Source organism: Phalangium opilio, unplaced genomic scaffold (assembly GCF_054372755.1).
Source record: "Phalangium opilio isolate 3A_F unplaced genomic scaffold, DU_Popi_V2 ptg000003l_1, whole genome shotgun sequence".
Classification (NCBI taxonomy): Eukaryota; Metazoa; Arthropoda; class Arachnida; order Opiliones; family Phalangiidae; genus Phalangium; species Phalangium opilio.
Window position 1 is genome coordinate 179,303 of NW_028324145.1, and position 17,221 is coordinate 196,523.

Below are 17,221 nucleotides of genomic sequence, written 5' to 3' on the forward strand. Positions count from 1 at the left end.
CGATCGCGCTAACCATTGCGCCACGGAAGCCCAAAAGTTAAATGCTCGTCAGGTATTGTGTAAAAACCTTGACTTTTTACGTCACATCTGAGCCCTCACAACACCGCTCCCGGATGGGCTCGAACCATCAACCTATTGGTTAACAGCCGAACGCGATAACCATTGCGCCACGGAAGCCCAAAAATTAAATGGTCGTCAGGTATTGTGGAAAAACTTTGGCTTTCTACGTTACACTTGAGATCACACAACACCGCTCCCGGGTGGGCTCGAACCACCAACCTATTGGTTAACAGCTGAACGCGCTAACCATTGAGCCACGGAAGCTCAGAAATTAAACGGTTGTCAGGTATTGTGGAAAAACTTTGGCTTTCTACGTTACATTTGAGACCCCACAACACCTCTCCCGGGTGGGCTCGAACCACCAACCTATTGGTTAACAGCCGAACGCGCTAACCATTGCGCCACGGAAGCCCAAAAGCTAAATGCTCGTCAGGTATTGTGCAAAAAACTTGACTTTTTACGTCACATCTGAGACCTCACAACACCGCTCCCGGATGGGCTCGAACCACCAACCTATTGGTTAACAGCCGATCGCGCTAACCATTGCGCCACGGAAGCCCAAAAGTTAAATGCTCGTCAGGTATTGTGTAAAAACCTTGACTTTTTACGTCACATCTGAGACCTCACAACACCGCTCCCGGATGGGCTCGAACCACCAACCTATTGGTTAACAGCCGAACGCGCTAACCATTGAGCCACGGACGCCCAAAAAAAAATGGTCGTCAGGTATTGCGGAAAAACTTTGGCTATTTACGTTACATTTGAGATCCAAAAACACCGCTCCCGGGTGGGCTCGAACCACCAAGCTATTGGTTAACAGCCGAACGGGCTAACCATTGAGCCACGAAAGATCAGAAAATAAATGGTTATCACGTATTATGGAAAAAGTTTGACTTTTCACGCTACATCTGAGACCTCACAACACCTCTCCCGGGTGGGCTTGAACCACCAACCTTTCGATTAACAGCTGAACGCGCTAACCATTGCGCCACGGAAGCCCAAAAATTAAATGCTCGTCAGGTATTGTGGAAAAACTCTGACATTTTACGTTACATCTGAGACGTCACAACACCGCTCCCGGGAGGGCTCGAACCACCAACCTTTCGGTTAACAGCTGAACGCGCTGACCATTGCGCCACTGAAGCCCAAAAATTAAATGTTCGTCAGGTATTGTGGAAAAACTCTGACATTTTACGTTACATCTGAGACGTCACAACACTTCTCCCGGATGGGCTCGAACCACCAACCTATTGGTTAATAGCCGAACGCGCTAACCATTGCGCCACTGAAGCCCAAAAATTAAATTTTCGTCAGGTATTGAGGTAAAACTTTGACTTCTTACTTCACATCTGAGGCCTCACAACACCGCTCCCGGATGGGCTCGAACCACCAACCTTTCGGTTAACAGCCGAACGCGCTAACCATTGCGCCACGGAAGCCCAAAAATTAAATGGTCGTCAGGTATTGTGGAAAAACTTTGGCTTTCTACGTTACATTTGAGATCACACAACACCGCTCCCGGGTGGGCTCGAACCACCAACCTATTGGTTAACAGCTGAACGCGCTAACCACTGAGCCACGGAAGCTCAGAAATTAAACGGTTGTCAGGTATTGTGGAAAAACTTTGGCTTTCTACGTTACATTTGAGACCCCACAACACCTCTCCCGGGTGGGCTCGAACCACCAACCTTTCGATTAACAGCTGAACGCGCTAACCATTGCGCCACGGAAGCCCAAAAATTAGATGCTCGTCAGATATTGTGTAAAAACCTTGACTTTTTACGTCACATCTAAGACCTCACAACACCGCTCCCGGATGGGCTCGAACCACCAACCTATTGGTTAACAGCCGAACGCGGTAACCATTGCGCCACGGACGCCCAATAATTAAATGGTTGTCAGGTATTGTTGAAAAGTTACTTTTCACGCTACTTCTGAGACCCCACAAATCCTCTCTCGTTTGGGCTCGAACAACCAACCTTTCGGTTAACAGCTGAACGCGCTAACCATTGCGAAACTGAGGCCCAAAAATTAAATGGTCGTCAGGTATTGTGGAAAAACTTTGGCTATTTACGTTACATTTGAGATCCCAAAACACCGCTCCCGGGTGGGCTCGAACCACCAACCTATTGGTTAACAGCCGAACGCGCTAACCATTGAGCCACGGAAGCTCAGAAAATAAATGGTTATCACGTATTATGGAAAAAGTTTGACTTTTCACGCTACATCTGAGACCTCACAACACCGCTCCCGGATGGGCTCGAACCACCAACCTTTCGATTAACAGCCGAACGCGCTAACCATTGAGCCACGGAAGCTCAGAAATTAAAGGGTTGTCACGTATTGTGGAAAAGTTTTGACTTTTTACGCTACATCTGAGACCACACAATACCTCTTCCGGGCGGGCTCGAACCACCAACCTTTCGATTAACAGCTGAACGCGCTAACCATTGCGCCACGGAAGCCCGAAAGTTAAATGTTCGTCAGGTGTTTTGGAAAAACTCTGACAATTTACGTTACATCTGAGACGTCACAACACCGTTCCCGGGAGCGCTCAAACCACCAACCTTTCGGTTAACAGCTGAACGCGCTGACCATTGCGCCACTGTAGCCCAAAAATTAAATTTTCGTCAGGTATTGAGGTAAAACCTTGACTTTTTACTTCACATCTGAGACCTCACAACACCGCTCCCGGATGGGCTCGAACCACCAACCTTTCGGTTAACAGCCGAACGCGCTAACCATTCGCCACTGAGGCCCAAAAATTAAATGGTCGTCAGGTATTGTGGAAAAACTTTGGCTATTTACGTTACATTTGAGTTCCAAAAACACCGCTCCCAGGTGGGCTCGAACCACCAACCTATTGGTTAACAGCCGAACGCGCTAACCATTGAGCCTCGGAAGATCAGAAATTAAATGATTGTCACGTATTGTGGAAAAGTTTTGACTTTTAAGGCTGTCTCTGAGACCCCACAACACCTCTTCCGGGTGGGCTCGAACCACCAACCTTTCGATTAAGAGCTGGACGCGCTAATTACTGCGCCACGGAAGCCCAAAAATTAAATGTTCGTCAGGTATTGTGGAAAAACTCTGACATTTTACGTAACATCTGAGACGTCACAACACCGCTCCCGGATGGGCTCGAACCACCAACCTTTCGGTTAACAGCCGAACGCGCTAGCCATTGCGCCACGGACACCCAAAAATTAAATGGTTGTCAGGTATTGTTGAAAAGTTACGAATTTTCACGCTACATCTGAGACCCCACAAAACCTCTCTCGTTTGGGCTCGAACCACCAACCTTTCGGTTAACAGCCGAACGCGCTAACCATTGCGCCACGGAAGCCCAAAAATTAAATGGTCGTCAGGTATTGTGGAAAAACTTTGGCCTTCTACGTTACATTTGAGATCACACAACACCGCTCCCGGGTGGGCTCGAACCACCAACCTATTGGTTAACAGCTGAACGCGCTAACCACTGAGCCACGGAAGCTCAGAAATTAAACGGTTGTCAGGTATTGTGGAAAAACTTTGGCTTTCTACGTTACATTTGAGACCCCACAACACCTCTCCCGGGTGGGCTCGAACCACCAACCTTTCGATTAACAGCTGAACGCGCTAACCATTGCGCCACGGAAGCCCAAAAATTAGATGCTCGTCAGATATTGTGTAAAAACCTTGACTTTTTACGTCACATCTAAGACCTCACAACACCGCTCCCGGATGGGCTCGAACCACCAACCTATTGGTTAACAGCCGAACGCGGTAACCATTGCGCCACGGACGCCCAATAATTAAATGGTTGTCAGGTATTGTTGAAAAGTTACTTTTCACGCTACTTCTGAGACCCCACAAATCCTCTCTCGTTTGGGCTCGAACAACCAACCTTTCGGTTAACAGCTGAACGCGCTAACCATTGCGAAACTGAGGCCCAAAAATTAAATGGTCGTCAGGTATTGTGGAAAAACTTTGGCTATTTACGTTACATTTGAGATCCCAAAACACCGCTCCCGGGTGGGCTCGAACCACCAACCTATTGGTTAACAGCCGAACGCGCTAACCATTGAGCCACGGAAGCTCAGAAAATAAATGGTTATCACGTATTATGGAAAAAGTTTGACTTTTCACGCTACATCTGAGACCTCACAACACCGCTCCCGGATGGGCTCGAACCACCAACCTTTCGATTAACAGCCGAACGCGCTAACCATTGAGCCACGGAAGCTCAGAAATTAAAGGGTTGTCACGTATTGTGGAAAAGTTTTGACTTTTTACGCTACATCTGAGACCACACAATACCTCTTCCGGGCGGGCTCGAACCACCAACCTTTCGATTAACAGCTGAACGCGCTAACCATTGCGCCACGGAAGCCCGAAAGTTAAATGTTCGTCAGGTGTTTTGGAAAAACTCTGACAATTTACGTTACATCTGAGACGTCACAACACCGTTCCCGGGAGCGCTCAAACCACCAACCTTTCGGTTAACAGCTGAACGCGCTGACCATTGCGCCACTGTAGCCCAAAAATTAAATTTTCGTCAGGTATTGAGGTAAAACCTTGACTTTTTACTTCACATCTGAGACCTCACAACACCGCTCCCGGATGGGCTCGAACCACCAACCTTTCGGTTAACAGCCGAACGCGCTAACCATTCGCCACTGAGGCCCAAAAATTAAATGGTCGTCAGGTATTGTGGAAAAACTTTGGCTATTTACGTTACATTTGAGTTCCAAAAACACCGCTCCCAGGTGGGCTCGAACCACCAACCTATTGGTTAACAGCCGAACGCGCTAACCATTGAGCCTCGGAAGATCAGAAATTAAATGATTGTCACGTATTGTGGAAAAGTTTTGACTTTTAAGGCTGTCTCTGAGACCCCACAACACCTCTTCCGGGTGGGCTCGAACCACCAACCTTTCGATTAAGAGCTGGACGCGCTAATTACTGCGCCACGGAAGCCCAAAAATTAAATGTTCGTCAGGTATTGTGGAAAAACTCTGACATTTTACGTAACATCTGAGACGTCACAACACCGCTCCCGGATGGGCTCGAACCACCAACCTTTCGGTTAACAGCCGAACGCGCTAGCCATTGCGCCACGGACACCCAAAAATTAAATGGTTGTCAGGTATTGTTGAAAAGTTACGAATTTTCACGCTACATCTGAGACCCCACAAAACCTCTCTCGTTTGGGCTCGAACCACCAACCTTTCGGTTAACAGCTGAACGCGCTGACCATTGCGCCACTGAAGCTCAAAAATTAAATGTTCGTCAGGTATTGTGGAAAAACTCCGACATTTTACGTTACATCTGAGACGTCACAACACTTCTCCCGAATGGGCTAGAACCACCAACCTATTGGTTAATAGCCGAACGCGCTAACCATTGCGCCACTGAAGCAGAAAAATTAAATTTTCGTCAGGTATTGAGGTAAAACTTTGACTTTTTACTTCACATCTGAGGCCTCACAACACCGCTCCCGGATGGGCGCGAACCACCAACCTTTCGGTTAACAGCCGAACGCGCTAACCATTGACCCACGAAAGATCAGAAAATAAATGGTTATCACGTATTATGGAAAAAGTTTGACTTTTCACGCTACATCTGAGACCTCACAACACCTCTCTCGGGTGGGCTCGAAACACCAACCTTTCGATTAACAGCTGAACGCGCTAACCATTGTGCCACGGAAGCCCAAAAATTAAATGTTCGTCAGGTATTGTGGAAAAACTCTGACATTTTACGTTACATCTGAGACCTCACAACACCGCTCCCGAATGGGCTAGAACCACCAACCTATTGGTTAATAGCCGAACGCGCTAACCATTGCGCCACTGAAGCAGAAAAATTAAATTTTCGTCAGGTATTGAGGTAAAACTTTGACTTTTTACTTCACATCTGAGGCCTCACAACACCGCTCCCGGATGGGCTCGAACCACCAACCTTTCGGTTAACAGCCGAACGCGCTAACCATTGACCCACGAAAGATCAGAAAATAAATGGTTATCACGTATTATGGAAAAAGTTTGTCTTTTCACGCTACATCTGAGACCTCACAACACCTCTCTCGGGTGGGCTCGAAACACCAACCTTTCGATTAACAGCTGAACGCGCTAACCATTGTGCCACGGAAGCCGAAAAATTAAATGTTCGTCAGGTATTGTGGAAAAACTCTGACATTTTACGTTACATCTGAGACGTCACAACACTTCTCCCGGATGGGCTCGAACCACCAACCTATTGGTTAATAGCCGAACGCGCTAACCATTGCGCCACTGAAGCCCAAAAATTAAATTTTCGTCAGGTATTGATGTAAAACTTTGACTTTTTACTTCACATCTGAGGCCTCACAACACCGCTCCCGGATGGGCTCGAACCAAAACCTTTCGGTTAACAGCCGAACGCGCTAACCATTCGCCACGGACGCCCAAAAATTAAATGGTCGTCAGGTATTGTGGAAAAGTTTTGTCTTTTTACGCTACATATGAGACCCAACAACACCTCTCCCGGGTGGGCTCGAACCACCAACCTTTCGATTAACAGCTGAACGCGCTAACCATTGCGCCACGCAAGCCCAAAAATTAAATGTTCGTCAGATATTGTGGAAAAACTCTGACATTTTACGTTACATCTGAGACGTCACAACACTTCTCCCGGATAGGCTCGAAAAACCAACCAATTGGTTAACAGCCGAACGCGCTAACCATTGAGCCACAGAAGCTCAGAAATTAAATGGTTGTTAGGTTTTGTGGATAAGTTATGACTTTTTACGTTACATCTGAGACCCTACAACACCTCTCCCAGGTGGGCTCGAACCACCATCCTTTCGGTTAACAGCCGAACGCGCTAACCATTGCGCCAAGGAAGCCCAAAAATGAAATGGTCGTCAGGTATTGTGGAAAAACTTTGGCTATTTACGTTACATTTGAGATCCCAAAACACCGCTCCCGGGTGGGCTCGAACCACCACCCTATTGCTTAACAGCCGAACGCGCTAACCATTGAGCCACGGAAGCTCAGAAAATAAATGGTTATCACGTATTATGGAAAAAGTTTGACTTTTCACGCTACATCTGAGACCTCACAACACCGCTCCCGGATGGGCTCGAAACACCAACCTTTCGATTAACAGCCGAACGCGCTAACATTGAGCCACGGAAGCCCAAAAATTAAATGTTCGTCAGGACAATAAATAAAAATGTACCTCGATTTTTAATAACATTTTCAAAATCGACGTTTCACGGCCAAAGAAGCATATTTTGAGTATTTCTTCACTATTTTCAAATATAACCACTGAAACCATTATTTTTATACTTTTTGCTTAATTCAAGCAATGTAACGATATTCATTCAAAAAACTGTTAAAATTCAATTTTCAATAAGAAATCGTATTCACGGATTTTGTGTCTTGAAGAAGAAAAACCTGCGATTTTTTTCGGTACTTTTTTGAATGCTTTTTTTTCTAGAGAAAGTTTTGACCGAATTCAGCTTAATTCCCTATAAAACACTCATTGAAAGTGATTTCATCTCAATTGAACAATAATTAAAAATTTACCTCGATTTTTAATAACATTTTCAAATTCGACGTTTCACCGCCAACGAAGCATACTTTGAGTATTTCTTCACTATTTACAAATATATTCACTGAAACCATTATTTTTATACTTTTTGCTTTAATTCAAGCAAATGTAACGATATTCAATCAAAAAACTGTTAAAATTAAATTTTTCAATAAGAAATCGTTGTCACGGATTTTGTATCTTGATGAGAAAAACTTGCGATTTTTTCGGTACTTTTTTGAATGCATTTTTTTCTGGAGAAATGTTTGACCGAATTCAGCTTAATTCCCTATTTATTAAAAATTTATTTAAAAAAAATGCATTCAAAAAAGTACCGAAAAAATCGCATGTTTTTCTTCTTCAAGATACAAAATCCGTGACAACGATTTCTTATTGAAAAATTGAATTTTAACAGTTTTTTATAAAAGTATAAAAATAATGGTTTCAGTGATTATATTTGAAAATAGTGAAGAAATACTCAAAGTATGCTTCTTTGGCCGTGAAACGTCGATTTTGAAAATGTTATTAAAAATCGAGGTAGATTTTTAATTATTGTTCAATCGAGATGAAATCACTTTCAATGAGTGTTTTATAGGGAATTTAGCTGAATTCGGTCAAACATTTCTCCAGAAAAAATGCATTCAAAAGTGTACCGAAAAAATCGCATGTTTTTTTTCTTCAAGATACAAAATCCGTGACAACGATTTCTTATTTAAAATTGAATTTTAACAGTTTGTTGAATGAATATCGTTACATTTGCTTGAATTAACGCAAAAATTACAAAAATAATGGTTTCAATGGTTATATTTGAAAATAGTGAAGAAATACTCAAAATATGCTTCTTTGGCCGTGAAACGTCGATTTTGAAAATGTTATTAAAAATCGAGGTACATTTTTATTTATTGTTCAATCGAGATGAAATCACTTTTAATGAGTGTTTTATAGGGAATTAAGCTGAATTCGGTCAAAAATTTCTCCTGAAAACAAATGCATTCAAAAAAGTACCGAAAAAATCGCATGTTTTTCTTCTTCAAGATACAAAATCCGTGACAACGATTTCTTATTGAAAAATTTAATTTTAACAGTTTTTTGATTGAATATCGTTACATTTGCTTGAATTAAAGCAAAAAGTATAAAAATAATGGTTTCAGTGAACATATTTGAAAATAGTGAAGAAATACTCAAAGTATGCTTCTTTGGCCGTGAAACGTCGATTTTGAAAATGTTATTAAAAATCGAGGTAAATTTTTAATTATTGTTCAATCGAGATGAAATCACTTTCAATGAGTGTTTTATAGGGAATTAAGCTGAATTCGGTCAAACATTTCTCCAGAAAAAAATGCATTCAAAAGTGTACCGAAAGAATCGCATGTTTTTTTTTCTTCAAGATACAAAATCCGTGACAACGATTTCTTATTTAAAATTGAATTTTAACAGTTTGTTGAATGAATATCGTTACATTTGCTTGAATTAACGCAAAAATTACAAAAATAATGGTTTCAGTGGTTATATTTGAAAACAAAGAACAAATACTCAAAATGTTTTTCTTAGGCCGAGTTACGTCGATTTTGAAAATGTTATTAAAAATCGAGGTACATTTTCATTTATTGTTCAATCGAGATGAAATCACTTTTAATCAGTGTTTTATAGGGAATTAAGCTGAATTCGGTCAAAAATTTCTCCAGAAAAAAAGGCATTCAAAAAAGTACCGAAAAAATCGCAGGTTTTTCTTCTTCAAGACACAAAATCCGTGAATACGATTTCTTATTGAAAATTGAATTTTAACAGTTTTTTGAATGAATATCGTTACATTGCTTGAACTAAACCAAAAAGTATAAAAATAATGGTTTCAGTGGTTATATTTGAAAATAGTGAAGAAATACTCAAAATATGCTTCTTTGGCCGTGAAACGTCGATTTTGAAAATGTTATTAAAAATCGAGGTACATTTTTATTTTTTGTTCAATCGAGATGAAATCACTTTTATTGAGTGTTTTATAGGGAATTAAGCTGAATTCGGTCAAAAATTTCTCCAGAAAAAAATGCATTCAAAAAAGTACCGAAAAAATCGCATGTTTTTCTTCTTCAAGATACAAAATCCGTGACAACGATTTCTTATTGAAAAATTGAATTTTAACAGTTTTTTGAATGAATATCGTTACATTTGCTTGAATTAACGCAAAAATTACAAAAATAATGGTTTCAGTGGTTATATTTGAAAACAGTGAACAAATACTCAAAATGTTTTTCTTAGGCCGAGTTACGTCGATTTTGAAAATGTTATTAAAAATCGAGGTACATTTTCATTTATTGTTCAATCGAGATGAATCACTTTTAATGAGTGTTTTATAGGGAATTAAGCTGAATTCGGTCAAAAATTTCTCCAGAAAAAAATGCATTCAAAAAAGTACCGAAAAAATCGCAGGTTTTTCTTCTTCAAGACACAAAATCCGTGAATACGATTTCTTATTGAAAATTGAATTTTAACAGTTTTTTGAATGAATATCGTTACATTGCTTGAACTAAAGCAAAAAGTATAAAAATAATGGTTTCAGTGGTTATATTTGAAATAAGTGAAGAAATACTCAAAATATGCTTCTTTGGCCGTGAAACGTCGATTTTGAAAATGTTATTAAAAATCGAGGTACATTTTTATTTTTTGTTCAATCGAGATGAAATCACTTTTATTGAGTGTTTTATAGGGAATTAAGCTGAATTCGGTCAAAAATTTCTCCAGAAAAAAATGCATTCAAAAAAGTACCGAAAAAATCGCATGTTTTTCTTCTTCAAGATACAAAATCCGTGACAACGATTTCTTATTGAAAAATTTAACTTTAACAGTTTTTTGATTGAATATCGTTACATTTGCTTGAATTAAAGCAAAAAGTATAAAAATAATGGTTTCAGTGAACATATTTGAAAATAGTGAAGAAATACTCAAAGTATGCTTCTTTGGCCGTGAAACGTCGATTTTGAAAATGTTATTTAAAATCGAGGTAAATTTTTAATTATTGTTCAATCGAGATGAAATCACTTTCAATGAGTGTTTTATAGGGAATTAAGCTGAATTCGGTCAAACATTTCTCCAGAAAAAAAAGGCATTCAAAAGTGTACCGAAAAAATCGCATGTTTTTCTTCTTCAAGATACAAAATCCGTGACAACGATTTCTTATTGAAAAATTGAATTTTAACAGTTTTTTGAATGAATATCGTTACATTTGCTTGAATTAACGCAAAAATTACAAAAATAATGGTTTCAGTGGTTATATTTGAAAACAGTGAACAAATACTCAAAATGTTTTTCTTAGGCCGAGTTACGTCGATTTTGAAAATGTTATTAAAAATCGAGGTACATTTTCATTTATTGTTCAATCGAGATGAAATCACTTTTAATGAGTGTTTTATAGGGAATTAAGCTGAATTCGGTCAAAAATTTCTCCAGAAAAAAATGCATTCAAAAAAGTACCGAAAAAATCGCAGGTTTTTCTTCTTCAAGACACAAAATCCGTGAATACGATTTCTTATTGAAAATTGAATTTTAACAGTTTTTTGAATGAATATCGTTACATTGCTTGAACTAAACCAAAAAGTATAAAAATAATGGTTTCAGTGGTTATATTTGAAAATAGTGAAGAAATACTCAAAATATGCTTCTTTGGCCGTGAAACGTCGATTTTGAAAATGTTATTAAAAATCGAGGTACATTTTTATTTATTGTTCAATCGAGATGAAATCACTTTTAATGAGTGTTTTATAGGGAATTAAGCTGAATTCGGTCAAAAATTTCTCCTGAAAAAAATGCATTCAAAAAAGTACCGAAAAAATCGCATGTTTTTCTTCTTCAAGATACAAAATCCGTGACAACGATTTCTTATTGAAAAATTTAATTTTAACAGTTTTTTGAATGAATATCGTTACATTTGCTTGAATTAACGCAAAAATTACAAAAATAATGGTTTCAGTGGTTATATTTGAAAACAGTGAACAAATACTCAAAATGTTTTTCTTAGGCCGAGTTACGTCGATTTTGAAAATGTTATTAAAAATCGAGGTACATTTTCATTTATTGTTCAATCGAGATGAATCACTTTTAATGAGTGTTTTATAGGGAATTAAGCTGAATTCGGTCAAAAATTTCTCCAGAAAAAAATGCATTCAAAAAAGTACCGAAAAAATCGCATGTTTTTCTTCTTCAAGATACAAAATCCGTGACAACGATTTCTTATTGAAAAATTTAACTTTAACAGTTTTTTGATTGAATATCGTTACATTTGCTTGAATTAAAGCAAAAAGTATAAAAATAATGGTTTCAGTGAACATATTTGAAAATAGTGAAGAAATACTCAAAGTATGCTTCTTTGGCCGTGAAACGTCGATTTTGAAAATGTTATTAAAAATCGAGGTACATTTTCATTTATTGTTCAATCGAGATGAAATCACTTTTAATGAGTGTTTTATAGGGAATTAAGCTGAATTCGGTCAAAAATTTCTCCAGAAAAAAATGCATTCAAAAAAGTACCGAAAAAATCGCATGTTTTTCTTCTTCAAGATACAAAATCCGTGACAACGATTTCTTATTGAAAAATTTAATTTTAACAGTTTTTTGATTGAATATCGTTACATTTGCTTGAATTCCCCAGTAGCACTGCCGACGTAGGGCCTACATGGTCGGCTTTGTGTGTTACCGACGAGTTGGTAAAAAGTCACTAATTAGTCGGGAGACTAATGGTTTGAAAGTCGAAATGTCCGCCTGGAGGGACGATGGCCCGCCGGTTTTCCTACTGTTTTGAGGCTACTATAAAACGACTGTTGGCCGACTATATGTCGGCGTCATTATGTCTACCTAAAGCCGCGCTCAATCCGACGATTTCACGGCTTTTTAATATAGGAACGGTAAATCGTCGGTAAAGGGCTGGTAGAGTAAGGGTTTGAGAGTCGAAATGTCCGCCCGGCGGGACGACGACCCGCCGGTTTTCCGACTGTTATGAGGCGACTATAAATCGACTGTTGGCCGACTACAGGTCGGCGTCATTATGCCTACCTAAAGCCGCGCTCAGTCCGACGATTTCGCGGCTTTTTAGTATAGGAACGGTAAATCGTCGGTAAAGGGCTGGTAGAGTAAGGGTTTGAAAATCGAAATGTCCGCCCGGTGGGACTACGGCCCACTGGTTTACCGACTGTTACGACACGAATGAAATACGACCCTCATCCAACACGTTTGAGAGTCGACTTAACCGCCTGTCAGCAAGAGGTCCGACGCTTTTGCGACGATCAAACCTTAACTCGAGGCCCGATGGTTTTGCGACGATCAAGCCTTAATTCGAGGCTTCATTCGCTTATAGTAAAGGATACTGATACCTAGTATTGAAATTTCTTTAATACATTTTCAATGAACAACACTTAAGAATTTGTACTTTTTATATTTCAAGTAACATGCAGGTCAATTATAACAATTTCAAATATTAAACAATGTATTCTATTTGACACGACAAGTCGAATGAAAATATTAGCTGCCTAGCTAATTGGTTTTAACAAAAAGTTAAATTTTTCAGGGCGAGTATAATATTTACATCAATTAAAGCATTTATTAATATTCATTGTTAATATCTTCGATTTGGCCAATTACTATCTCTTAAATTACAAAAATCTTACTGAAAAATATACACTAACAGATTTTTTAAGGAAAAAGAAAAACATACAATTCTAAAGGGTATTACTTGACACATTTTTCTCTTAAAAGGTTTGAAACCGCATAAAAATTCTCAAATTAAAACAAATTGAGATCTATTTTGGAATTAAGCATTATTTTCACAACCAAAAATCTTTAAAATACTTAATATATAAGGTTTTTGAACTCCAAGCGCCCCAAAACACTTGCTTCTTTTATATTCAATCAAAGAAACTGAAGGTATACATAAACGTTTAAGTTTTGGTTTCACTTTCTATGGGTGTGGTTCCCAGCAGATGAGAAGCTAGGTAAAAAAGCAAAGGCTTATGCATAAAACTGGCTCTAAGAGGTAGATAAATTGATAATTCAATAACAGAATTCAAACCTTACGTGACAAACGAAGACGTTTCTAGTTTATATAGTGTGACAAAGAACCTTAGCGATGAAATTAAAAGTTAGCAAGCCTATAACTAATCATTTTCGACCACAAAAATCTCGTTTAAACATTCTAACGACCCAGCCGCGTCAGAGATACTGGAAAGGCTAACTTGCTTTCGCCCTAGCAGCGCCCTCTTCGGTGATGACGTGCATGGTTTCATTTTACTCTTTTAAAACGTAACCATACCGACTAGCGGGAAGGAGTTGGTAATCAATTGGCAAAAATGGGTTACATGTTTTGGACGGTAGGCAAGCCTACTTCAAACCACCACAGTTCCAACTGTCGGATAAATGTCGGTTACTAAACGGCCTAAGCATAACTTTGCTTTTAATTTTACTCTTCTTAAACGTCTCAATACCGACTAGCGCGAGAGAGTCGGTAATCAATTGGCAAAAAATAAGTTGGAATTTTCTAGACGGTAGGCAAGCCTACTTTAAACCATCTCTGTTCGAACTATCAGATAGATGTCGGCATTGCCAACTAAAAGAAGTAGTCGGCTTCATGAGTCGGAAAAGTGTAGGAATAAGCATGGTACAGCTGACTGGACCGTAAACCGACTATTTGACCTTTAACCGACTGTTATGCGGAAGGCTTGTGCTACTGGGGTTAAAGCAAAAAGTATAAAAATAATGGTTTCAGTGAACATATTTGAAAATAGTGAAGAAATACTCAAAGTATGCTTCTTTGGCCGTGAAACGTCGATTTTGAAAATGTTATTAAAAATCGAGGTAAATTTTTAATTATTGTTCAATCAAGATGAAATCACTTTCAATGAGTGTTTTATAGGGAATTAAGCTGAATTCGGTCAAACATTTCTCCAGAAAAAAATGCATTCAAAAGTGTACCGAAAAAATCGCATGTTTTTTTCTTCAAGATACAAAATCCGTGACAACGATTTCTTATTTAAAATTGAATTTTAACAGTTTGTTGAATGAATATCGTTACATTTGCTTGAATTAACGCAAAAATTACAAAAATAATGGTTTCAGTGGTTATATTTGAAAACAAAGAACAAATACTCAAAATGTTTTTCTTAGGCCGAGTTACGTCGATTTTGAAAATGTTATTAAAAATCGAGGTACATTTTTATTTATTGTTCAATCGAGATGAAATCACTTTTAATGAGTGTTTTATAGGAAATTAAGCTGAATTCGGTCAAAAATTTCTCCAGAAAAAAATGCATTCAAAAAAGTACCGAAAAAATCGCAGGTTTTTCTTCTTCAAGACACAAAATCCGTAAATACGATTTCTTATTGAAAATTGAATTTTAACAGTTTTTTGAATGAATATCGTTACATTGCTTGAATTAAAGCAAAAAGTATAAAAATAATGGTTTCAGTGAACATATTTGAAAATAGTGAAGAAATACTCAAAGTATGCTTCTTTGGCCGTGAAACGTCGATTTTGAAAATGTTATTAAAAATCGAGGTAAATTTTTAATTATTGTTCAATCAAGATGAAATCACTTTCAATGAGTGTTTTATAGGGAATTTAGCTGAATTCGGTCAAAAATTTCTCCAGAAAAAAATGCTTTCAAAAGTGTACCGAAAAAATCGCATGTTTTTTTTCTTCAAGATACAAAATCCGTGACAACGATTTCTTATTTAAAATTGAATTTTAACAGTTTGTTGAATGAATATCGTTACATTTGCTTGAATTAACGCAAAAATTACAAAAATAATGGTTTCAGTGGTTATATTTGAAAACAGTGAACAAATACTCGAAATGTTTTTCTTAGGCCGAGTTACGTCGATTTTGAAAATGTTATTAAAAATCGAGGTACATTTTTATTTATTGTTCAATCGAGATGAAATCACTTTTAATGAGTGTTTTATAGGGAATTAAGCTGAATTCGGTCAAAAATTTCTCCAGAAAAAAATGCATTCAAAAAAGTACCGAAAAAATCGCAGGTTTTTCTTCTTCAAGACACAAAATCCGTGAATACGATATCTTATTGAAAATTGAATTTTAACAGTTTTTTGAATGAATATCGTTACATTGCTTGAATTAAAGCAAAATGTATAAAAATAATGGTTTCAGTGAACATATTTGAAAATAGTGAAGAAATACTCAAAGTATGCTTCTTTGGCCGTGAAACGTCGATTTTGAAAATGTTATTAAAAATCGAGGTAAATTTTTAATTATTGTTCAATCAAGATGAAATCACTTTCAATGAGTGTTTTATAGGGAATTAAGCTGAATTCGGTCAAAAATTTTTCCAGAAAAAAATGCATTCAAAAAGTACCGAAAAAATCGCAGGTTTTTCTTCTTCAAGACACAAAATCCGTGACAACGATTTCTTATTGAAAAATTTAATTTTAACAGTTTTTTGATTGAATATCGTTACATTTGCTTGAATTAAAGCAAAAAGTATAAAAATAATGGTTTCAGTGAACATATTTGAAAATAGTGAAGAAATACTCAAAGTATGCTTCTTTGGCCGTGAAACGTCGATTTTGGAAATGTTATTAAAAATCGAGGTACATTTTTATTTATTGTTCAATCGAGATGAAATCACTTTTAATGAGTGTTTTATAGGGAATTAAGCTGAATTTGGTCAAAAATTTCTCCAGAAAAAAATGCATTCAAAAAAGTACCGAAAAAATCGCATGTTTTTCTTCTTCAAGATACAAAATCCGTGACAACGATTTCTTATTGAAAAATTTAATTTTAACAGTTTTTTGATTGAATATCGTTACATTTGCTTGAATTAAAGCAAAAAGTATAAAAATAATGGTTTCAGTGAACATATTTGAAAATTGTGAAGAAATACTCAAAGTATGCTTCTTTGGCCGTGAAACGTCGATTTTGAAAATGTTATTAAAAATCGAGGTAAATTTTTAATTATTGTTCAATCAAGATGAAATCACTTTCAATGAGTGTTTTATAGGGAATTAAGCTGAATTCGGTCAAAATTTTCTCCAGAAAAAAAAGCATTCAAATAAGTACCGAAAAAATCGCATGTTTTTCTTCTTCAAGATACAAAATCCGTGACAACGATTTCTTATTGAAAAATTTAATTTTAACAGTTTTTTGATTGAATATCGTTACATTTGCTTGAATTAAAGCAAAAAGTATAAAAATAATGGTTTCAGTGAATATATTTGTAAATAGTGAAGAAATACTCAAAATATGCCTCGTTGGCGGTGAAACGTCGATTTTTAAAATGTTATTAAAAATCGAGGTACATTTTTAATTATTGTTCAATCGAGATGAAATCACTTTTAATGAGTGTTTTATAGGGAATTTAGCTGAATTCGGTCAAACATTTCTCCAGAAAAAAATGCATTCAAAAGTGTACCGAAAAAATCGCATGTTTTTTTTCTTCAAGATACAAAATCCGTGACAACGATTTCTTATTTAAAATTGAATTTTAACAGTTTGTTGAATGAATATCGTTACATTTGCTTGAATTAACGCAAAAATTACAAAAATAATGGTTTCAGTGGTTATATTTGAAAATAGTGAACAAATACTCAAAATGTTTTTCTTAGGCCG

General features: G+C 37.4%; 1 long non-coding RNA gene across 1 annotated transcript; it reads right to left on the reverse strand.

Annotated features, from left to right (window-relative positions):
* Positions 1-12,975: 12,975 nt before the first annotated feature.
* On the reverse strand, positions 12,976-14,044 carry LOC149716682 (uncharacterized). The gene is made up of 2 exons (XR_016365551.1): positions 13,675-14,044; positions 12,976-13,588 (listed from the first exon to the last, which is right to left on the reverse strand). It is a non-coding gene; the product is annotated as an uncharacterized LOC149716682 (long non-coding RNA).
* Positions 14,045-17,221: the final 3,177 nt, after the last annotated feature.